We start from the raw sequence: 23,977 nt of genomic DNA, 5'->3' as shown, positions 1-23,977 counted from the left end.
GGGTTCTTCACCTGGAGCGAGTGAAGACACACACACATACACCCCGCCGAAGTGCCGCCAAAGACCCGGTAGGGAACCGTGCGGTGAGTATAAGCCCCACGTGCCTGTCTCCCCCCTCCATCCAACCCCAACCCACATCCTGCCCCCGACTGCCCTTCTCAGAACCCATCAACCCCCCCGCTCCTTGTCCCCTGACCACCCCCTCCTGAAACCCCCCCACCCTAACTGCCCCCCAGGACGCCACCTCCTACCCAGCTCGCCCCGCTTCCAGTCCCCTGACTGCCCCAATCCCATCCACCACCCCCCCCACAGACCCCCAGAACTCCCACGCCGACCCCACCCCATCCTCTGACCGCCCCCTCCAGAACCTCCGCCCCGTCCAACTGCTCCCTGCCCCTTATCCAACCCCTCCTCCCAGCCCCGGCCCGGCCCCCTTACCATGCTGCTTAAAGCGGCAGGAGCTGCAGAGCTGCCCAGTGCGCTGGCGGCGCCGCGCGCTGGGGCCCTGCGAGGGGGGAGGGGCCGAGGGAGCCTCCCCAGCTGGGAGCTGAGGCGGGCCGGACAGGACAGTCCCGCAGGCCGGATGTGGCCCGCAGACTGGAGTTTGCCCACCCGCCGGCCCCTTTAATAAAACCGGTTCTACACCGGCTTCTAAATTTAACAATCGGTTCTTGCGAACCGGTGCGAGCTGGTTCCAGCTCACCACTGGCTGCGGCCCCATAGCTGGAGCCGGGTCCAGGTAAGAGCCGCCTGCAGGCAGCTGTGGGGAGTCGTGGACCCTCCTGCCTTGGGTGGGGGGCCCAAGGAATGGGAACACAGGCGGGGGGCTGCTCTCAATCCCCCTCCCCCCCACTCTGGGCAGGTGGAGGGTCCACGGCTCCCAGCTTGCTCCAGCTTCTGGCTTGCTGGGCAGAAGGGGTAGGGGGTTCTAGCTCCCCCACTTTTGGGCAGGCTCTGCCGCCCTTGATCTCAGAGCCATTAGCAATTATCTTTGAAAACTAATGGAGAATGGAGAAGTACATAGTACCTATCTTTAAAAAGAGGAACAAAGAGGACCTGGGGTATATATACAGTCGGCCTAACTTTGATACTTGGAAAAACACTGGAACAAATTATAAATCAGTTTGTAAGTACCTAGAGGATAATAGGGTGATAAGTAATGTACAACATGGAATTGTCGAGAACAAATCATGCCAAATGAACCTAATATCCTTCTTTGACAGGATTATTGGCCTAGTGAAAATGGAGTGACACAGTAGATGTGATATAACTTGAGTTTAGTAAAGCTTTTGACAGTCCCACATGACATCTCATAAGCAAATTAGAGAAATGTGGTCTAGATCAGTGGGTACACATAACCCTGGGGTTATGCAGACGTCTTCCACAGGATCCATCAACTCATCTAGATATTTGCCTAGTTTTACAACAGTCTACATAAAATGCACTAGTGAAGTTAGTACAAACTAAAATTTCATATGACTTGTTTATACTGCTCTATATACTATACACTGAAATATAAGTACAATATTTATATTCCAATTGATTTATTTTATAATTATATGGTAAACATGAGAAAGTAAGCAATTTTTCAGTGATAGTGTGCTGTGACACTGTTGTATTTTTATGTCTGATTTTGTAAGCAAGTAGTTTTTAAGTGAGGTGAAACTTGTTGGTATGCAAGACAAATCAGACTCCTGAAAGGGATACAATAATCTGGAAAGGTTGAGAGCCAGCGGTCTAGCTGAAATTACTGTAAAGTGGGTCCACAACTGGTGGAAAGACTGTACTCAAAGAGTAGTTATTAGTGATTCGCTTTCAAACTGGGATGATATATCTAGTGGAGTTGCACAGGCATCTGTTCTGTGTCCAGTACTATTCAATATTTTCATTATTTGGATAATGGAGTGGAAAGTATGCGTACAAAAGTTGTGGATGACACCAAGATGGGAGGAGTTGCAAGCACTTTGGAGGACAAGATTAGAATTCAAAAGGACCTTGATACATTGGAGAATTTGTCTGAAATTAATAAGATTAAATTAAATAAAGACAAGTGGAAAGTACTACACTTAGGAAGGAAAATCAAATGCAAAACTATAAAATGGGGAATAACTGGCTAGGCAGTAGTACTGTAGAAAAGAATCTGGGGGTTATAGTGGTTCACATTGAATGTGAGTCAACAATGTGATACAGATGCAAAAAAGGCTAATATTCTGGGGTATATTAACAGCTGCGTTAGATGTAAGATTTAAGAGGTAATTGTTCTGAGTTACTTAGCACTGGTGAGGCCTCAGCTGGAGTACTGTGTCCAGTTCTGGGTGCCACACTTTAAGAAAGATGTGGACAAACTGGAGAGAGTCCAGAGGAGAGCAACAAAAATGATCAAAGATTTAGAAAACCAGATCTATGAGGAACAGTTAAAAAACTGGGCATGTTTAGTCTTGCGAAAAGAAGACTGAGGGAGGACCTGGTAACAGTCTTCCAATATGCTACGGGCTTTTACAAAGAGGACTGTGATCAACAGTTCTCCATGTCCACTGAAAGTAAGACAAGATGCAATTGGCTTAATCTTCAGAAGCGGAGATTTAGATTAGTTATTAGGAAAAACTTTCTAACTATAAGGATAGTTTAGCATTGGAATAGGCTTCGAAGGCAGGCTGCGGAATCCCCATCATTGGAGGTTTTAAAGATCAAGTTAGAAAATTAGGCTAAATCAGATTATCTTTAATGAGATCGTAGTGAACTGGGGGATGCTCACCATCAACCAGATTGCCTTGAGCAACAACAGGAAATTAAAGCTCTTCTGCTCTAAGCATAGAAAATACAGTAACTCCTCACTTAAAGTCGTCCTGGTTAACGTTGTTTTGTTGTTACGTTGTTGATCAATTAGAGAACATGCTCGTTTAAAGTTGTGCGATGTTCCCTTATAACGTTGTTTGGCAGCTGCCTGCTTTGTTCACTGCTTGCAGGAAGAGCAGCCCATTGGAGCAAGCTGGTGGGGGCTTGAACCAGGGTGGATCGGCAGCTCCCCTATCAGCTTCCCGCTCCCCTAAATTCCCTGTGCAACAGCCTCCCAGCAGGCTATCAATTGCCAGGCAGTTCAGCTGTCCCTGCCCCACCCCCCCATGTGCTGCTCCTGCCCTCTGCCTTGGAGCTGCTCCCCGGAGCCTCCTGCTTGCTGTATGGGGTGGGGGGGGAAGAGAAGAGCTAATGTTAGGGTGTCCCCCCCCCTGCTCCTGCCGCCCGCTTTCCCCATCTCCATAGAGCAGGGGGGAGACACGACAGAGCTCAGGACAGAGGGAGCTTGCTGGCAACAGGGGCTGTCTCAACTTGCTGATCTACTTAAAAAGGCAATGTACTTAGAGTGCGGTCAGTATACTTAAAGGGGCAATGCACATCTCTCTCTCTCTCTCTCTTTCACTGACAGGGTGTGTGTCTCTGTCTGCCATGCTGTCTCCCCTCCCTCCATTTGTGCTGCCTTGCAGAGTATGAGGCTAGATTAACAATGTGTTAACCCTTGAGGGCTCAGCTGTTCTAGTTCATCATTTAGCAGTGAGGCATTCCCTGGGAAATATCTCACCCTCTTCCACCCTCTGACTTCACCACCTTAACTAAGCTTCACAATCATCATTGCTGTGTTAAATTGTTTGTTTAAAACTTATACTGTGTATGTGTGTATATATATATAAATATATAATCTTTTGTCTGGTGAAAAAAATTTCTCTGGAACCTAACCCCCCGCCCCATTTACATTAATTCTTATGGGGAAATTGGATTCACTTAACATTGTTTTGCTTAAAGTTGCATTTTTCATGAACATAACTACAATGTTAAGCGAGGAGTTACTGTAGAGGTATTCTCATATGACTGGTCCATCACATCATAGAGATGTTTCTTCATTTGCCACGTATGCTTCCAACTCCAAGGGATCTACTGATCTGTCTCAATCCAGAGAAATTAAAATTAGCAATGTGGAACTTTAAGGCCTGAACCTCCTTCAGTTCAGCAATTCTTTTTGACTCATGGATCAAATCAAGGTATTAATTTATGTCCAGAATCTACAATCAACTATCTCTGTGTACAGACTTCAGCATCTGGGGCTCTCAAACTTGCTAGATGCAGACAGTGTAGCAATTCACCCTCACAGCTCAAGATGTATCAAGGCCATTGCAAAGTTTCAACCATCAATTAAATACCTTATGGCTTATTGGAACTTAAATTTGCTTCTCCCTACATTGATGGAGCTTCCATTTGAACCGCTGTCTAAAGTTGCTGGGTTTTTTCCCCTTTCAGTGAGAGTCACATTTTCAGAGAGACTACGAACTCCAGAAACAATTTCAATTCAGGAACGGTTTATCTTATTAAGAAAATAAAGAGTCTTCTTCATAGCCCCAGAGTTTCTCCCTAAAATAATCTTATCTTTTCATATTATTCACTATTCACTTATTATCCCATTATTCACCTAAGCCTTTCTCATCCTAAGGACACTGAAGTTTCACTTTCTGGATGTAAGAAGGGCCATAAAATATAATCTAGAAATGATGGAAGCCTTTTGAAAATAAGATACTTTTTTTGTGGTGTATACTGGTTAAAAAAAAAATAAGGCAACAGAGTATCTAAAGCAACCATATCCAAATTGGTTAGAGCAGCTTATTGTTAAAGAAAAGCAGATAAGGATAAGAACATAAGAATGGCCATACTAGGTCAGATCTGTGGTCCATCTAGTCCAATATCCTGTCTTCCAAGAGGGACCAATACCAAATGCTTTGACGAGAATGACCATAACATAGCAGTTTATTGAGTGATCCATACCTCGTTGTCCACTCTCAGCTTCTGGCAGTCAGAGACTTAGGACACTCAGAATATGGGGTTGCATCTCTGATCATCTTGGCTAATAGCCATTGATGGACATATCTCCATGAACTTATCTAATTCTTTTCTGAACCCAGTAATAATTTTGGCCTTCACAGCATCCCCTGACAACGAGTTCCACGGGTTGACTGTGCATTGTGTGAAGTAGTATTTCCTTTTGTTTCTTTTAAGCCTGCTGCCTATTAATTTCATTGGGTGACCCCTGGTTTTTGTATTATGTGAAGGGGTAAATAACATTTCCTTATTAACTTTCTCCACGCCATTTAGGATTTTATAGACCTCTATCATATCCCTCTTTAGTTGTCTCTTTTCCAAGATGAACAGTCCCAGTTTTTTTAATCTCTCCTCATCTGGAAGCTGTTCCATCCTCTAATCATTTTTGTTGCACTTCTCGGTATCTTTTCCAATTCTAATATATACATTTTTAGATCGGGTGACCAGAACTGCAAGCAATATTCAAGGTGTAGGCATACCATGGATTTATATAGTGGCATTATGGTATTTTCTGTCTTATCTATCCCTTTCCTAATGGTTCCTAACATTCTGTTAGCTTTTTTGACTGCCGCTGTACATTAAGCAGATGTTTTCAGAGAACTATCCACAGTGATTGCAAGGCCTCTTTCTTCAGTGGTAGCAGCTAATTTAAGCCACATCATTTTGTATGTGTAGTTGGGGTTATGTTTTCCAATGTGCATTATTTGCATTTATCAACATTGAATCTGCCATTTTGTTGACAAGTAACTTGGTTTTGTGAGATCTCTTTGTAACTCTTCACAGTCTTTTTTTTTTTTTTATTGCACATCACTCCTTTATTGTACTTAACGAGACAACCGCTATTGTTGGACAGTTACACTAGACCCAGTGCAAACCCAGGCGCACGGCGAAGCCAGTGCCAGGTACACAAGCGCGTGGGCTAACATACAGGAGCTGTGTTTCACTAGCACTACACAGCAGGCAAGGGAGCAGCCGTGGCAGTAGAAGTTCAAGGGCAGGGCCGACGCTAGCTCCACACCACACTCCTCCATATGCCCCCTCCCCAGTCCATGGTTGAAGGCATTACATTAGAGAGCTAGGTACAGTCGCTGGCCAGTGTGCTCCCCCACCCCGAGAACACCGCTACAGAGGCAGCACCCCAACCATGGCCCTTTTCAAGAAGTAAACCGGGACAAACCCCCCAGGGGCATGAGAGCGCAAGACTGGTCCCTGACTAACAGTCTGCTTTGGACTTAACTACCTTGAATAATTTTCTCTCCTTTGGAAATTTTGCCATTTCACTGTTTACTCCTTTTTCCAGATCATTTATCAATATTTTGAACAAAAACAGTCCCAGTTCAGCACTCTGGGGGACACCGCTATTTACCCCTCTCCATTGTGAAAACTGAGAATGTATTCCTACCCTTTGTTTTCTATATTTTAACCAGTTACTGATCCATGAGAGGACCTTCCCTCTTATCCTATGACTGATTGCTTAAGAGCCTTTGGTGAGGGACCTTGTCAAAGGCTTCCTGAAAATCCAAATACACAATATCCACTGGATCACTCTTGTCCACGTGGTTGTTGACCCCCCCTCAAAAGATCAATGGGAAGAGAGAAATAGAGTGTCTGTGACAAAATTTGAAGAGCAATGACCTGGGCATTGATCCATTCATTTACAACGAATTACAAGGTGGATATTGTTTCCTTGATTGGGCCTTTAGTCAACAAGTTCAGCAGTCTGCTATGAAATCTTATTTCCTTCCTTATCTTTCCCTCTCTTCATCCCATTTTGCTTGCTAATTCCCAACAACCTCTCCCTCCAGATTGATAGATTTTTATGTATGAATAAAAGGACAATTTTGCTATTATCTGCTAATTTGTCTTCTCGTAGCACAGAATCTATCAGTACAGATGATCCTTCCTTTCAGTTAAAATGTTTGCCACTTTGCAATTTGTTTGTTATAATTATCTTTTAATAATAATACCTAGCACTTACAGAGCACTTTTCATCCATAGCTGTCTCAAAGTTCTTTTAGACATTTTGGGTGAGATTCTGCACTGCTCCTCTAAGAGACACAGCACAGTATTCACAACCCAGGTGGGTCTGAGGTAGCTTTAAACCACTTGTGCCCTCTCAATCCTGGGCTGCTCCACAGCCCCTGGCATAATGCAGACAGTCTCAGAGGCCTAAATTATGACAGTCTCCTTGGGCAGCCCTCTGAGCCACGGTGCTGCACAGAATCTCTGCAATGTTTAATCTCAACCTCTGATAAATCCTCCCACCTCCAGTCATGCCCTCCTGCTCCAGGGCTTTTGGAAGGGGTCCTCAGCAGCCTTATGACTGTCTTCCTCAGTTCCTGTGCCAGGGGTATCCTACCCTGGCCAAATAAGAGCCTCTGTACACTTTTCTGACCCTTTTAGAGCCTCTATACACTTTTCTGACCCTTTTACCCAGCATAAAGGACCAGAGCATAGGGTGTCACCCATTGTAACTTTGAAAATGTCTTTCTGGAGATGTGACACACTATGAGCTCCCTTCTCAGGGGGAGCTTTGAATCCAGATCCTTTCCAGACGACCTAGCTCTGTGATCTTTAATGGCCATGGTTAACTCAACAATCTGCTTCCTGACCAATGAGTTTTATGTCAAATATACAGTTAAACAAAATGTTCCTAATTATTTTAAATTTGGTGGTGTATTACACTTTCTATGGCCCTTGTCACTGTAGTATCTGAACATCTTTCAATATTTATGAATGTATCCTCACAATACCCTTGTGAGGTACAAAAGTGTTAATCAACCTCATCTTATAATTTGGGAAACTGAGGTGCAGAGTGGCTAAGTGTCTTGCCAAAAGCCACACATGGAAGTCTGGGAAAGAGCCAGGCATATAATCCCAATCTCAGCTCCCAAAACCTGTGTCTTGGCCACTAGACCACCCTTCCTCCATCTTGATGTTGATGTAACATCACGAGTATAGTTCAGTTTGAAGTGTCAGATAGAGCTGTAGCCAGTAATCTGCAACTTCTGAGGAGCTAAGGGAGTGGGGGTGAAGGGAACAAGGTTTACATTCCTAATGCATCAGTTAACCCTGCTTATTTGAGGATATTCAGCACATCATATTAAAGCTGCTTGATTCTTGAATTTTATATTTGCAGGTCACCTTTGTCTACAGTGCTGATACATATACTAATGTAATGTTTTATGGCTCTCATAAGCATGAAGTGTACAAACTCTATGTCTAAGGTAAGTTAATTAACATTCTTTTTGGTATCCCTCCCTAAAAAATATTGCACACGTACAGAGAAATACTCAGTATCTAACTGAAGGCTCAATTCTGTCTTTAAGGCAGTCTTGAGTAAGGGGTGCTGCAGAGCACAGCAACTTCTCAGGGATCTCTCCCCGAGCTCCCCAGTGCACAGGCAGACTGTGCATGCTCCACTAGCTCTTAACATAGTGGAGTATGCTCCCTTCTCTGCAGCTGGCCAGTGGGGGACATAGCCCCACCTCCTCCTTCCCATTCTGGGGCTGGTTCACTCCCCTGAATTCAGATACTACAGTTCTGTCTGCACCTTCTGAGGAAGGACTCTTGTGCGCCACCCTTCACAGCCCCTTTAGTCTTCTTGCAGAAATGCAAGGCTGGGCTCAATCTAGCCTCTATTACTATATTATTAGGAACTATATACACTCACAGTATTTTTATCAGCTTCCCCCTCCTTTCCATATTCCCTCATTGGCATTTGAGTTGTTGTTCTAATGCTTGTATGTGACAAAAATCTGTAGGAGTTACAAAACGCAAATAATTGTATTAATTATTTAGCTTTTTTCTTTTTGTCTCTTCAGCAGTATTTGTCCTACAGATCAGCATTACAAAACTAAGTTGAAGTAAAGTCCAAACTGACAGGTAGCCCTTACTCATGCAAATAGTCCCTTTGACTTTAATGGGACTTCTTGTGTGAGAAGCGTTTACAGGATGAGACCCTGTAACAATTAATAGATTTTACATGGAAAGGTTGCCAAAGTTCGTATTTAGTCAATAGTACATGAAGATTGTAACAGGCAATCAAACAGTATCATATAATGGATTTTTTGGGTGAAATTGGTGATTTTATTAAGCAAAGGTTGTTCATGTGCATGTAACATTCAATCTAATAGGCAAATTAAAAGTTAAAACACGTGTAAAACAGTAGTTTAAATACTGAATATTAAATATTCTGGATTTTGCCAGTTTGTCTTAAAAGCGTCGTGTTTTTTTTAAGTTTTCTGCATTTATATTTCTTTTTTATAATCTTTTATGTAAGGTTAAAAATGTATATTATTCACCTGATAGACTTTTTGAATTTTCCTAATTTGCATTTATCTTTTATACCTGCCATGTTGGAATGGCTACTTTGTGATCTGTATTATGTGAATATTTGTAGCCTGTGTTAAGTGCATGCTTCTACATTTTTTTTTAAAAAGTGCATTATTTAATACCCTGCAATTGCTAATATCATGTACAGTATTACATATACAGTGATATTCAATACTGTACAGTAATATCATATACAGTATTAAGAACTACTATACATATATAATAGAAAACCTTATCAAAAGTAATTATACATGTGTAGTAGTTATCTTTAAAAAATAATATCTTGCCAGCTTTACTTGCTTTTATTCTCAAAATACTAAGTATATGATGACTCTCTTATGGAGCATTAATGCAGGACTTGAAAATTATACTAGATATTTACTGGTACTAGTTAGAGAACTAAATCCACAAACCAGAAATAGATACAAAAGAGGGGGACAGGGAAGAATGGATGAAAGATGGGGCTCCCTGCCATAACCAGTACTAGAAATGAGAGTGTGTACAGAGATTTCTAGAAAGATGTTGTATATAGTTGCCAGTCAATAGGAATCATAAGTTTCACCCCTTTCTAGCTTCTGGAAGAGAAAAGGGAGGTTTCTATCCCTTCTCCACTTTTCGAGAGCATTGTGGCTTCTATGAGAGGGTGGTTGAGTCTGTGCTACTTTACTTCTCCCTCAGCATCCATTTCTTGTATCTGTTCTCTATCCCCTATTCCCCTACCCCTCTGAATAACTGTAGTACCTCATTCTGATGTTAATAGTTTTGCCAGAAAGGGACACCAATATGATATTGACATTACTGACAATTCCACAGTTAGTCATAAGACTCTGAACTACAGATGTTCATCTCTGCAGAGCCTTGTTAATTTCACTTTGCTACTACTTGACAAAGTGATGAGCAGCAGCATAGGCATTGGAACTGTCTGCCTGCAGACCCAGAAGGACAACACTGCATCATTAACCCTCCAAATGTGAACTATGGTAATATTCACAACCTAGAGAACAGAAGTGTACTTTATTTTTTAAATGAAAGCTGCAGATATTAACGGCTTAAGCGCCTATGCTCACCAGATAATTTTTTTTACTCTCATTTGGAAATTGGTAAATAGATTTTCCAAGTCCTGCATTAATAACACATAATAGACTAAATGTATTATTTCAGTAAACAAAAGTGAGATATAGAAATAACCTGATTTAGCTTTTGTTTTAAAATTTAGAGGTATATTCTGTCCTGTTTCAAATACAAAAATCTCATTGATGAGAAAAATATGACCCACAATATTTGCTACCTAATAGCTAAAATTAAAGGAGAACTAGAGTTTTTTAAAGTGCTACATGTGTTTTTATGTGTCAGATGCCCCAAATAGTAAGGAGTGGAGGGGCATTTAACAAATAATTAAATGTAACAAATATTTTCTCCCCTATTTCAGGTACTCTGAAATTGCACGGACTTAATGCCAACCACTGTAAAGTCATGGCTACCACTGAACCCTGCTAGAGTCTGGAGCTGATGCATAAGGGCTCAAGTATATGACTTTCATTATATGTCATGGGTTTGTAATTTTTTTTTTTTTTTTGCAAAACCATACTGTTAAAATAATAATAATTCCTGCCACTTACTGGCACAACTCTTGACCAGAATCACAGTAGCTGTGATGTTGCAGCAGATCAACGGTCCACTGACACAAATTTTAGAAGTCTAAAAAGGGGAATGGAAGGGGAGGTTAATTTGAAATTAGTCATGTGCTGAATGTCCCACTTATGCTTATTTAGCTGAGGTAATCACAAGAAAAAAAATAACTCTTTTAAAAAATAAAGTTTGTATTTTTTAGAAAACCCCCAGGGTATTATCTTGTATGAACTCTGAACATTTTGTATTTTAACATAAAAGTAATTAATAATTACACACTGTACATATGGAAATACAGGTTTGATCCTCATAATAAATTAATACAATTTAGCTTTCTTTAATGTGTATGCTACAGGGTGGATTCTAAATTCCAGTGTATTTTTTACATTTAAAACAAATGAGACTATTTATGAGAGTAAGGATATATATGTGTAATACAGAAAGTATGCATATTTTATTTACTGAACACTAGTGCCTTCACACAACCTATTTTTTGTTGACATTTGTTTATTTTCTCTGGGAGAATGACAGATCTGCAGCACAACATAATACCAATCCAAAGGCCAGAGTTTCAGAGCAGACTGGATTTCAGGTAAATAGAAACTGATCCCATAGTGACAGTGATGGCCCCACACTTCCTGCTTCAGCTTTTGAAAGACCTCCCCACCAGCTAAGTCATTAAACCACTTCTTGTTTCCAGACACTGACAACTTTGGAATTTATTTTACACTGCTACCATTCAGACTACTTACAAGGACAGAATGAACTGTTCTAGGCCCAGATTCTCCGATACACCAAAGCTCTGGTAAATTTAGCAGAATTGGGTAGCCATCCAGTAGCTGGTTATAGCTCTCTGATCTCTGCCCAGCCCTGTCTCTGGTACAAGTTTGAGCACCATAGGGGCAGCTCTAATTTACCTAAGCTGACATTGATTCCTAATTGACTGTCCACCAGTTGAAGATAGCTGTAGTGCAGTGATCTTTAGGCATATTTCCTAGGATGGTGTTGCAAAAGTAACCTATGATGGCTCTTTGCCTGCTGGGACTTACCCACATCAAGGGAATCCTCAGCAAGTGAGATAAAGGGCAGTTTTCATCTTTTTGTCCCAATTCTCAACTGTTTTTTATCAAATCAGAAATTATGAAATGCTTGGAAAAGAGCACATTAGATTTCTTATGAAGGTATATTAACAAGAAAACAACAATAATTTACCTAATTAAGTATATGCTGAAACATGTACAAAGTTATCTACTTGGTTAATGAAAGTTAGTTTAGTGTCATTGATAGCGAGTTACTGTTATTAATATACCATAATCTGAAAAGGTGTATGTACTCCAATCTTGTGCAATAAAACATTTGGAAAACAACAAGTCTTATAAAAATGTAACATTATTAAAAATATCTACAATTTGAAATCCTAAATGTGAAATGCTTGCTTTCTTGTGTAGAGGAAATAGAGCAAAGATACAATATAACAGAGAAAGCTAGAAGGACAAAGGAGATACCATTGACTCATTCCAGACTGCCAATTTAGCAGCTCAAACTTAACTTCTTTTTTACTTTTGTGACAGTAGGGAACTCAAAGCTTTTCTGTCTATTTTCTTCACAAATAGAAACACACAAACTTCAAAAAGTAATAGACTACTTTGAAGAAACCAAAACCATCAACAAGTTAAAAACTGTATGTACCACTAAATTGAAGTCCATGATTCTTACAGTTTCCACTGGGTAAATGTTTATTATTTAGTTGTATTTTTAGGTTACTGCACTAGAGGGGGGAAAAAGTTTTTTTCACCAAATATCACTGTCTGTAAAACACTTTTTGTTGTTTTTAGTGTGGTATGGATTTATTGACTTTGCAGTGGGTAAGTACTACTTCAGTATTTTGACAAATTTAAGAAATGAAAAATTGCCTTTGTTGTCTCAAGTATACATTGCAATATTTTGGTAATCTTATAATGTTAAGATAAAATAGGAAAAAATAAGATAGGATATGAGGATTAATTTTTGAGTCTGTATTCAAACATGCTTTTCTATTATTTTTAAATGTTTATTTTGTGCAAGATTTTGAACTAAGGTGTACCATTTATTGTCCTGTCACAAACCTACTATGACTGGCCAGTAAATGTCATTGTTCCTATAATTTGTATAGTAAGTAATACAGTGTCAAAAGTATATTCCTAGGAATTTCACAACACTAGGATGGTTTCCTGTGTGTTCTACCTTGTTCGTATAAAATATTTGAGACAGCAGTTTAGCTGTTCTGTATCCATAAATAAAACTTAAATCTCTTATGACAAATTGCTTCCTGAACATACAGTATTTGTTTAAAATGTCCAGTGTAAATTAATCACCATTATGTAAAGCACCCAAACATGGTATTAACTGTGCTACTAAGGTAAACATTTCAAATGTTAGAAATCTAGTTTTACAACAGAGCTACTTTACAGTAAGCAATACTTTTAAATCTAGAAGCAAAACAATGGATTTTATTAAATCCTGAACTGTATTAGTACACCTGGAGCCTTTAGAATGCACCACCTGTGATTCACATTTCCTTTAACATATTACCAAAAGACAGACATGTTGGGAGCTATCAGAATATCTCTCAGTTATGAAGATTTGTGCAAAGCCTGAGTGACCAGGTTTCTTTTTCTTGTTATAACAGAGGTAGGCTAAACAAACAGAACTAGCATGTAATGAAAACCTCCACTTATCATAGATTTTGCTTTTTTGAAATGACTGATCATTTTAAAATCATGATCGAGACTCAGAAAAACAGGGCCCAGTTAGAACCCAGTCCCGCATTTCTCCAAATACAGAAAAGCTTCTGTGTGACTCTCAAAAGTTTGCTTATCGATTTGAGAGCAGAGCCCCACCCTTATTGAAAAACAAACAAACCAACCTCCAGTATTGTACAGGAATGACCCCAAACAGCGGTATGTTTAGTGATTTGGACTATACTGTAGCACACTAGAATTCTTTCCTTATGCTGATGGTTGCTATTTAATAACCGATGCAGGTTTTATGGGTAACAAGTCCCTTCGTGGCTGTATTGTCCGACCTATTAACTATTCCTTCTGCCAAGCTTTTGCTCAGTTTCTGGGTGTTGGGAGCCATATAATGGAGACACATGGAAGGTGGAAGTGATATAAGATGAGAGAAATTGGCCCATGAGTCCCAGAGGCTACTGCCAGGCTACAGGCTCTGTCCCTTGTCTTGCTTGTGCAAAACTGGCTCTGGTGTCTGTCCCCTCCCTAGCTAAACAAAAGCGCTTGTAACTCCTGAATGTTATTGCACAATGGGAGGAGGCTCCTTCTCAACTGGGCTGGTCAGTGTCTCCTCCCTCTTTCGCTCGCCCGCCCTCCTGCTGGCTCTCTGGAAGGAAGTGGGGATCACTGGGCACTTTCCTCTTGGGGTGCTATGGAAGCCTGAGCCCTCATCGTCCCTTCATACTGCAGAGCGGCTTCCTCAAGATCCAGGGGAGGGAGAAAGGTGGGAGGGAGCCAGCGGAAGGGCCCGCCGCCTGCTGTTGTCAGGGTGGCGGTGACTTCATTCTTTTCTTAATATAGAGTCGGTTGTCAGGCTCTGGACAGAGCCGGGCTGGAGGGACTGGCTGTCAATCACATGACGTCACAATACGCTTGTGTGGGCACTGTAAACAGTAGGTTCTGGTCATTACAGCTCTGTGTGTGAGGGCGCGCGCGCCTGGGCTGCTTGTCTCCCTCTGCGTGCCAGGGACCCTCTCAAGCACACTGCTCCCTTCCCCTCCGCTTTCTGTGAGAGCAATTTCATTGCCTCCATGATCTATCACGGTGTAGAGCTCCAAAGGTAATATAATTGGAGGGGGATGATGTAATTCTCTCCCTGGCCAGTAGCTGCCTACGCTTGCACCGATCCCCTAGTTACTGGGGAGGGGGTATATCAGCACAGTATTAGCTGCCCCCAACATGCCGTGCAGATTGGGGGAGGCTGATCCCCCAAGCGAGCACAAATGCACTCCCTTTTAATCCTGAGTGGTGGTGAAAAGGTGGAAGATCCTCTCTGTCTCCAGCTCCGGCAGCAGATTGGGTAGAGGCGAGCCCAGTACGGCGTGTGTGCAGTAAACACGCCGATGAGCTCTGGCGGTAAACAAATCTCCTATTAGGCTTTCTAACACAGCAACTTGCTTCAGGCAGCTCCCCCCAACACACGCAAGCACACACATTTCCCTTCTAACAAAAGCCAGTTTAATATTGGTTAGTGCGTCAGCTTTTGTTCTGTAAGCGGCAGTAACTATTTTTATAACCTATTGTAATATGTGACAGTTGATATCCCGACTAACCCAGCTCCTCACTACACACACCCCTACAGTATGAGACCCACGTACACTCGCATGCCCCTTCAGTTCAGTGACAACAAACCACTATGGCTTAGCTCTCGGTCTGAAATCCCAGTCCCTCTTTATTTCCTCTGTATCCCTCTGCCTTTGCAATGTAGCAGATAGAAGAGCAGGAGTCCTCCCTTCCCCCCCAAAAGGAAATATCTGAATTGCACTTACTGATCTGTCAGAGGAGAAAAAACACCCTTCTCACTGTAAAGCAAAAGAGCCAGTTGCAGGACGCTGCCAGTATGATGAGAAAGCGAAGAAAAATCTTCCAATAGCGAGATTACCCCATAGATTCGGCTGTTTAACCAGAAAAAAAAATAAAAATAACAACCCCCCTGTTGCCTTTTTTGTGCAGTTTCAGCAGAGCTGCGAGGAAGTTGGTCCTTTTGTTCCACTATTTATAGATTGCGTCAACATTGCGAAAAGGAGAAGGCGGAGCAGTGGCACACTTACTCCTCCGAGAGAGAGGGAGAAAAACCCTGCACACACGCGACCTTAAGTACACAACACTGCGACCTCCTCCTCTCCTCCTCCTTCACCACCACCCCACTGAGCAGCGCCAGAGATCAGATTCAATCACGTGTCTGAGGAGAGCACCAGCCTGCCCAGTGCCTGCTTAGTGCTGCCTTGCCATGCACAGCAGTAGCAGAGAGAAGCTGCTCTCCCCGCTCGCAGGGACTCTGGAGCTCGCATCCAGGTTATGCTTTATATGTGCAGAGGAATGGATTTCCCTGCGTGTCACCCACTACGCTATTACAAGTGCATGCCACAGTGCCCACTGCTGCCACATGTGTTCTCCAGTGCCTCTCATGTTTATATATTTGAATATACTCGTCTGTTTTACTACAACAGAGTTCTAAAGTGAATTTGTTACAACCCCACCTTTGCAAATTCACAGGAAATTAGTACGCAGGAAAGGGGAAGCAGCATTGCTAAGACCCATAGAACACTCACTCGCTCTCCTCTCCGCAGGTGCACCGAGACTATGTGACAGTTCCCTTTTCATTCCTACCATATAGGAGGGGAGGAGAGTATGTCGGGGAGGTTCCTGAAGGGTTAATGGCAATGCGTTTGCTGAGAGGATATTTACATGTTTCTTTTAAAGCTGATCTTGAAGTTATAAGACTCCTTCGCCATCCAAGAAATGAAACTGCACTTTTCTGGCCTAAAGCCAGCGTCTCTGAACTGAATGTAAACAAGGAATATTGCAAAAGGGCCTTCCAGTGAAACGAAATTAAATTGGCTTGGTCGTAAGTGTTGTTTACATTCTCAATTTCCAATCGCTCTGCCCTCTCTTTCTGCTACACATTTAATTTTTCCACTTTTGGACTAAAATAGTTTAGTTAAGCAGACCAGTGAGCGGAGTGACCAACTCAAGATAAGCTGACACGGGTGAAGTCGCATGGGACGTAGGATCTTTCCGTGAGTTTAACTATGTTGTTAACAAGCTGAAAGAATATGTGCTTTTAGGGGGATTCTTGTCACCCGTCTCTTAGGAGCCATTGGATGGGATGGTTCCAGTGGTACCCTCTGCGTGAGAGTCTGTGCGTAAACGATGGAAAGGGAGGCCGGGCACCGGAGTTGTTTGAACCTGCTAAGCGCTCTCTAAGTTCCTACTTGAGTCCGCAAGAAGTTAGTGCTGCCTCTACGAAACATTCATGAAACTTCTGCAGGATTGAGAACCTTCTGTATTTAGAAGGAGAACTCCTTTCTGCTAGTACCAGGGCTATATATATACTGATGCACATTAGAAAGGATTTGAAGGAGAGAAGTGAGGCTAAACGATTTTGTGCTAATGAACCGAGTGATGTGATTGTTCTAAAAAAAATTGCAATGGACATGCAGGGTGATATACTGCGTTTGAACAGAAACTGTGGACCAGGTGAGATTTCCAGGTTTTTTTCTTTCTTGTCGTGCAGTATCTAGCCGGATGATTTTCTGTTGTTTATGTTACATTACAACGGATTCTTTTCCTATTATTATTTTCTTGACCAAAAAAGCTTTGAACACCCTCCCCTCCCCCGCGCACACACTCATCTTACTGCAAAGTGGCGGAGGGGCTCTGATTCTGTGGCTCAGTTTTATGATAATAGAAAACTCTGAACGACAGTGAAATAAATACATATATTGTAGTTATTTTCTTATCTTGTATCCTGATCCTGGTTTATCTTCTTTACAACTTTGCGCTTGGGAATAATATCTCATCGCTGCTGCAGCTGCTGCTGTTTCGGCAACATCCGACAGTTTGCTCATCCTCCCTAGCACTATGAGTGTTTTTCTCTGCTGTGCTATGGTAAACAACAAGAGAATTTAAATAAACCAGTCTGAAAATAGACAATGTTCGGTGTCAGTCAGAAGACTGAGTTCCTTCAGTGTGTGGAGTAAAAGCCGTTTCAGAAGGTGCAGGTTTTTAATAGCTCTTTAAATAATGTGTACGATTAATTCTATGAACACTTAATGACGGTAATAAAGGGTCAAACTAATGAGTAAACGATGAATAAACATTCTTGGTAAGTGTCCAGAATTGAATAGACAGTAGTTAGTATATCACTTAATGCTTTTCTTAAAATTAATGAAAAAAGGATTGTGAGTCACTGGAACAACTTTGAAAAATACGCTTTTAGGACAAATGAAATGGATTATTGTGATGGGAATGGACAGAGGATAAAAGCAGAAGGTTAAACGATTGAATAGCAAAAAGCAAGCGTGCGGACTCCAAACATTGGCTTACAAACTCAGTGTAACTGCCCAGATGCAGGTTGAACTTCAGTAAAAAGCACTGCGTTTAGAAATGTAACAACAGCGCTTTAGAAGTCTCTAAAGAAAAGCTTAATTGTTCGAATTTAGATAACTAGGAAACTCGTTGTGACCTACATTGCTGTTCTGAGTCAGCACTGAACAGCCAGCTTGCAAACTTGTACATACTCCAATTCTTACCGTCAGCAACGGATCTTTTGGGTGGAGCTCTTTTCCACAGTTTCTGTAAGCACTTTATTTGGTGGTTGCTAGTCCCATGTTTACAAATAAACAAAGTTAGATGGAGAGACAAGGTGGGTGAGGTAATATCTTTTATTGGTAATATCCTGGGACCCAGCAGGGCTATAACACTGCATACAAAGTTACATGGAGTCCGTTTCTCGTCTCATATCTAGCTTTGTCAAAACTGCCTCCCTACTTGCGGTTTTCAGTACTGTACAGTCAGAATAGATGCAATTTAAGATTATTTTAATAGCTAATTTGTTAGTAAAAAGCTTATTTAAGCAAATATAAGTTTCTCCAAGTTTAGAAAGGAGGTCATTAGAAGAATGACGCTGCATTTTCAGAATGTCTTCGGATTACTTAGCTGAGCAGATCATAGATGTTACGTAGGTAACAGCTATTGCGTGATACGTACCGTTTTTTCTTTCTTAATACCGTAGGGAGTGTGTAAAGTTCACAACAAAAAGTTCTTACCATATTGTTTTCCGTATCCCTTGTTTAATACACTTTAATACAAGCTGTGCAAGGGCTATATACCAAATGTCGATGTCGTTAATTAAGGGTTATAGTTTATTTTGTTTGAAGTGAAGTTGGACAGAGTTGAAGAGGCTGCATGTTGAACACACAGTTGAACACTGAAGAAGCGAGAAGACGCACGTTAGCAGTTTGATCAGTGATCAGTACATATAACACTACACCCCCACTCGTGTCTAAGGAAATCAGTCAGACTCCGCGTCCATTTATATTCAAAATGACAACAAGAGTTCAGATGAAATACCCTCCTAAACTTCGCCTTTTGGAAAGAAACCCTTTCTGTGTTTTTGTTTGTTTATTATTTTTTAATCATGTCGTTAGCACGAGTAAACAGAAACGCCAACATTCATAGTCTTAAATTTATGGATTCTAAACAAGAGATTTACTATGGCTGATCACCAATTTGTAGTGTTCCTTTCTTTACATCTTTTTGCAAACTCTCATAATTTTCTTGGCAAACAAAAACAAAACACCCCGCCCCCCAAAAACCCCAAACACATTCAGTAAAATATCCGATTTCAGAATCAGTCAAGGACATCAAATCCAATTTCCTTCTACTGAGATTCGGGACCTTTCTTTCCTTAAAACATAACTTTTAGAACAACGATGTTTATTTGATTCAACACTGTTTACTAATAGCTTTTAATAGCTCGTTGTTTCCTGAAGTGGTTAAATTTCAGTCTCGCTTCTTAGTATGAAATCAGCGAGGCTTCTGTATAACGATTGAAACTCACCTCCCATTCACCTATAACTGAAACGAGAACAGAAAACGTCAGTTCTCATTTCGGAGGGGGAAGGGAGGGGAGGAAATTTTTTTTTACAGTGAAATGGCATGTATCCAAGCAGTGTTTCTTAGCTCAGGCTTTGTGAGACTATAGCCTAAAGTGGGAAAATTCGCCACTATTACACCTCCGTATCTAGTTAATGCTACTTTAGTGACATTCACTAAACAAAGCAAATTTAATCTCTGTAAACTCATAAAAGGAAAAAAAATTCCCTAACACGGAGAGAGATTGTTAGAAACCTCAATTAAAAACCTCTCCTTTTCTTTCTAACTGTCAAATACAGCTGAGAAAGTTTTGTGAGTACGGTTCGTTCTTGGAAAAGGATCAGATATATTTAAAGGGGAGAGGGTGGGTAATAGGTAGGTGTTTTCGTTATGTCTGCCAGCATAATCCGACACCCCGTGGCTGTGTCTAAACCGAAATAGATAACTCTAGAAGATCTGAATCAATCCCTGAGAGTTTTATTTAATACGGATTCGAGTTTTCCGGGAGTCCTGAAGTTTCCTCTGTTATTTCAATCCCTTAATGCTCCACGAAGCGGGGACCTGGGGCAGCCCCGGGAAATAAAGCCTTGCACCTACTTCTCGAGTCCAAAGCGGCGAAAGGGTTACGGAGTCCTGAACGGGGCTCGCACAAGGGCAATTGGAAAAACCGAATCGCTTCCAAGACATCCGTTTAGTCAGTACGAAAAAAGAAAAAGAAAAAAAAAAGCCTTGCAAAATGTGGTTTGGGGAAACCTGCAGAGGAAATGGACACAGTCTGCGCTTCAGGGCTCAGTCCTCACGGTGAAGCTGAAGGAATCAGCAGCTTCCAGTTAACACAATTCAAACCCAGATGATTCTGTCCGTGGACTTCTCCTGTTCATAGGGCTGCATAATTTCATATGTATTTTTTACCACCACACAAATCAAGCTCGCTCGACTAGGTTTTTAAGGATTGGATGATTTATTTGCATCAAATCGGATCTCTGAAAGCTTTTGTTTCACTCGCGTGCTTGATAATAGTTCTGTTATCAGCAATGTGCATCTGTAAATGTTAAGAATCTAAAGTTTGTCCTTTATTGTGACATTGTAGGAACGAAAATGTAGAATATAATGAAGTAAACCTTTGATTACGTTTCAGTGTAGCACATGACGTAAAATAAAGTTTCGGAGACGTTAAGTGCAAGGAACTAGACTGTCCTAGAGCAAAATCGCTTAAAAAAAACACAGAGAAAAAGACCCATGTCATTACCAAATGTGGTCTGTATGATTTGCTTAAGTAAATTAACGGGTGTTTGAAAATGTGCGTGTCACTATATATTGAATTAAGCATATATTGCTCTAAATAATGAAATAAAATAATCTGGATTTGGTCAGCATCTCCCTTATTGTTGGTGGGGTATCTATAAACCTTACCCTGTTTCTTATTTTGGTACATTCGCCACAACACTCAACCAGGGATGTGATTTTTTTGAAATATATTGTTTTAATAATGGACCACGTGTGTGTAGGGGAACCATTCACTGAAGCAGTGGCTTTCAACCTTTTCAGACTACTGTACCCCTTTCAGGAGTCTGATTTGTCTGGCATACTCCCAAATTACACCTCACTTATAAACTACTTGCTCACAAAATCAGACATAAACATACAAATGTGTCACAGCGCACTGTTACAGAAAAAAAGCTTACTTTCTCACCTTTACCATATAATTATAAAATAAATCAACTGGAATATAAATACTGTACTTACATTTCAGTGCATAGTATATAGAGCAGTATAAACAAGTCATTGCATGAAATTTTAGTTTGTACTGACTTCACTCGTGCATTTTACATAGCCTGTTGTAAAAGTAGGCAAATATGTAGATGAGTTGATGTATCCCCGGGAAGACTTCTTTGTACCCCCAGGGGTATGTGCATTAAAGAACTAGTAATACAATTTGTTTAATGCTTATTTCCAGACGGAAATATTGTTTGTCTTCTCTTTTGGTTCTACCTGTCAAAATATTTGACTGCTGGGAACAACTTAAAGATCTGATGGACAACTTGTTTGAAAGAAGGTAAACATGAAAATCATCCTACTGATGTCGATTTCTTAGCATTCTATTTCCTGGGGAACTTTTACTTTGAAATGTCATGGAAGCTATAGTTTTGGTTGTATTTTTTTTCTGAGAGTCGTGGGGTAATCGGTTTCCTGTTCCTAACATATTACATCTTACTTAGATTTGCATGTAGAAGTCACATGGCTCTTTATGCTGACTCATTTTTAGTTAGGTAGGTTTATGTTATGTTTCTATAGTGGCATTATATTAAGATTATTTCTGTTAACTACTAAAGAATTAAATTGTTTATCAACACAGAGGTCAGCACAAGTACCGCTTTGCAGAATGACTGCGGTTTCCAGTGCCCTTTGCATTGAATAACGGATTAGATGTTCATTTTGGTTCAAAAAGAGAGTCACTAACTGAGTCTCGGATTAGGATTTACGGGCTCAAAGCCACATTCTTCCAATGGATCTCGGGGTGCACGGGGAATGCATATTATGGCCCCATATGGTAAACATTTCCTCTTTCCAAATGTTCAGAATACTGGTTGTCTTCCTGTACTCTTATTTTTCCCCTGGCACATAAACGGTTACTCAACATTTAATATAAGGTACAGAATTACCTCACATTTTAACAGACGTCAAACACTACAATTTTTAAAATTTCCAAAGGATCAGAAAAAAGGGCATCATTGTTTTTTAAAAGCGTCTTAAAGAATAAATAGCAATTTTGAAATAGATGTAGAGACACCGACACGCTTGTCGGTGTGATGACTCTATAAACAGGATATCAAATGCTTGACTATTTGACTTCCTAGTGACGTAAACGGTATAACTCCAGCAAGACAGTGCAGTGAAAATGAAGTATTTTTACACTAAAAATACTTCAGCAAATGACACAGACTCAAGAACTTTGGGCAAATAATGTGTTCAAAGATGTTTCCTATTTAGATTTTGGCTTCCAGAAAATGGGCAATTATTGTTAAAAATGCTAAAACTTCACATGTAGAGAATATCATTATCTTTCTGGGTCATTGGACATTCCAAAAGACAGAAATTATGATGACACCAACCCGGAAATCAACTTGTAACTCGCTGAAAAATAAGTGAAACTTTCAAGATCTAGTAGCTAATTGAAATAATTGAGTTAGTTTTTCCTCTTGCGACACTAAAACCGAAATGTGTGTTTTTGACATTTCAAAGTTTCATTTTTGATAGCTCATTCATCGAGAGCCAGAGATCTGTCATTTAAATTTCTCTTAAAGCATGAAATTATATCGACGGTGCAACTAAAGTTTATTTTAATCGTCTGTAGGTAGTTTTGTTTATACACAGAAAACTGGTTTGCAGTGCACACAAATTACATTTCTTCAATTCTTGCCTGGGATATCCAGTTGAGATGGAAAGTCATAGGATGTATTTGTCCTACATATTTGGGGCCCATTACGTAGATTTTTGTTTATTTAGGTTTTTTTAATGAGGAATAAGTTAGAGGAGTTCTAAAAATGAAGCGCTTATCCGAAACTCATATTTTGCATTGAATACTGCTCTGCCTATATCTTACTTGTTAAGGCATATGAAGTGAAGAATGACCATAACTGAAAGTCACGCAACATTTACATTGCCAGCCCTGTCCTTCGAACAACCCAGCCCCACAGATAGCATTATCACTTTTGCATAGTGGCAAATACTTCTCTCAAAATAATTAATGTTAGCTTTGTTTTTGCACCCACGGCTTATCTCTGTCCCGCAGACACTCTAACCAGTGAAACCAGTGGGCGTGCAGCAGGCAGCGGCTGCTTTGAGACCTTCCTTTCCTCGTTTCCTTCTCTTCAGAATGTTGCAGTTAAAAGGTTGATCTTTTGGTGATTCTTAAATTTAACTTCTGCAGCTGCTGGTGGCAAGTGTTTACAATAATGCACCCTCCAAAGAAGGTCTTTTATCTCCTGCCTTCATACGGAAAGTATGAAGAAAATAGAGAAGTCATTTGGTGTTTAGCCATTTGATCAGACGTTACACCGAGAACACTATTCGCGCTAATATTTAACTTTTTTGAGGGCTGGGGAGGTAAACTGAAATTTTCCTATCAATTATAAAACTATAAATAATATATTTGGATTGCAAAATGATGAAAAATAATTTGGGGGTAAAATTCAGCAGACCCTGCAATTTTGTACTTTATTTATTTATTTAACATTTATTTGTTTATTTATTTAAAATTTTGATTGAAAGGGCATCTAATTTATAATGTTAGTGTCACACTGGCCGTGCTCTTTTCAGTGGCAGGATTACTTAATTAGCCCTTCCGGTTGCAGCTGCATTGCAATTCAAAGTTGCTGAAACATGTCACTATATTTTAGGTTTGTTTGGCTAACATTAGGAGGGTAGGGGTGGATTCTTTACCACAGAAAATCCTCAGTATGCATTTGAAAGAACCGATCTGACTGCGGAAGACAGAA

General features: G+C 40.7%; 2 long non-coding RNA genes across 26 annotated transcripts in view; one reads left to right on the top strand and one right to left on the bottom strand.

Moving 5' to 3' along the window:
• LOC120395790 overlaps positions 1 to 15,674 on the bottom strand; it is a 76,792-nt gene extending 61,118 nt beyond the window's left edge. The window contains exons 1-3 of one of the 2 annotated variants that reach the window (XR_005592796.1): positions 15,368 to 15,647; positions 13,733 to 14,482; positions 8,537 to 8,621 (exon numbers count right to left, since the gene is read on the bottom strand). This is a non-coding gene — a long non-coding RNA (uncharacterized LOC120395790). Of the gene's footprint in view, positions 1 to 8,536; positions 8,622 to 13,732; positions 14,483 to 15,367 lie in introns of both variants that reach the window. The other variant, XR_005592792.1, reaches the window with a different exon arrangement.
• LOC120395799 overlaps positions 1 to 23,977 on the top strand; it is a 305,544-nt gene that overhangs the window by 34,580 nt on the left and 246,987 nt on the right. For 16 of the 24 annotated variants that reach the window (XR_005592807.1, XR_005592799.1, XR_005592802.1 and 13 more), the window contains 3 exons: positions 8,003 to 8,090; positions 10,628 to 11,419; positions 12,441 to 12,508. This is a non-coding gene — a long non-coding RNA (uncharacterized LOC120395799). Of the gene's footprint in view, positions 1 to 8,002; positions 8,091 to 10,627; positions 11,420 to 12,440; positions 12,509 to 12,662; positions 12,693 to 15,600; positions 16,046 to 16,301; positions 16,451 to 23,977 lie in introns of those variants that run through there. The other 8 variants (XR_005592837.1, XR_005592838.1, XR_005592826.1 and 5 more) reach the window with 8 other exon arrangements.

Source organism: Mauremys reevesii, linkage group 1 (assembly GCF_016161935.1).
Source record: "Mauremys reevesii isolate NIE-2019 linkage group 1, ASM1616193v1, whole genome shotgun sequence".
Taxonomy (NCBI): Eukaryota; Metazoa; Chordata; order Testudines; family Geoemydidae; genus Mauremys; species Mauremys reevesii.
Note: the sequence above shows the minus strand (reverse complement) of the source record. Positions and strands in the feature narration are given on the sequence as shown.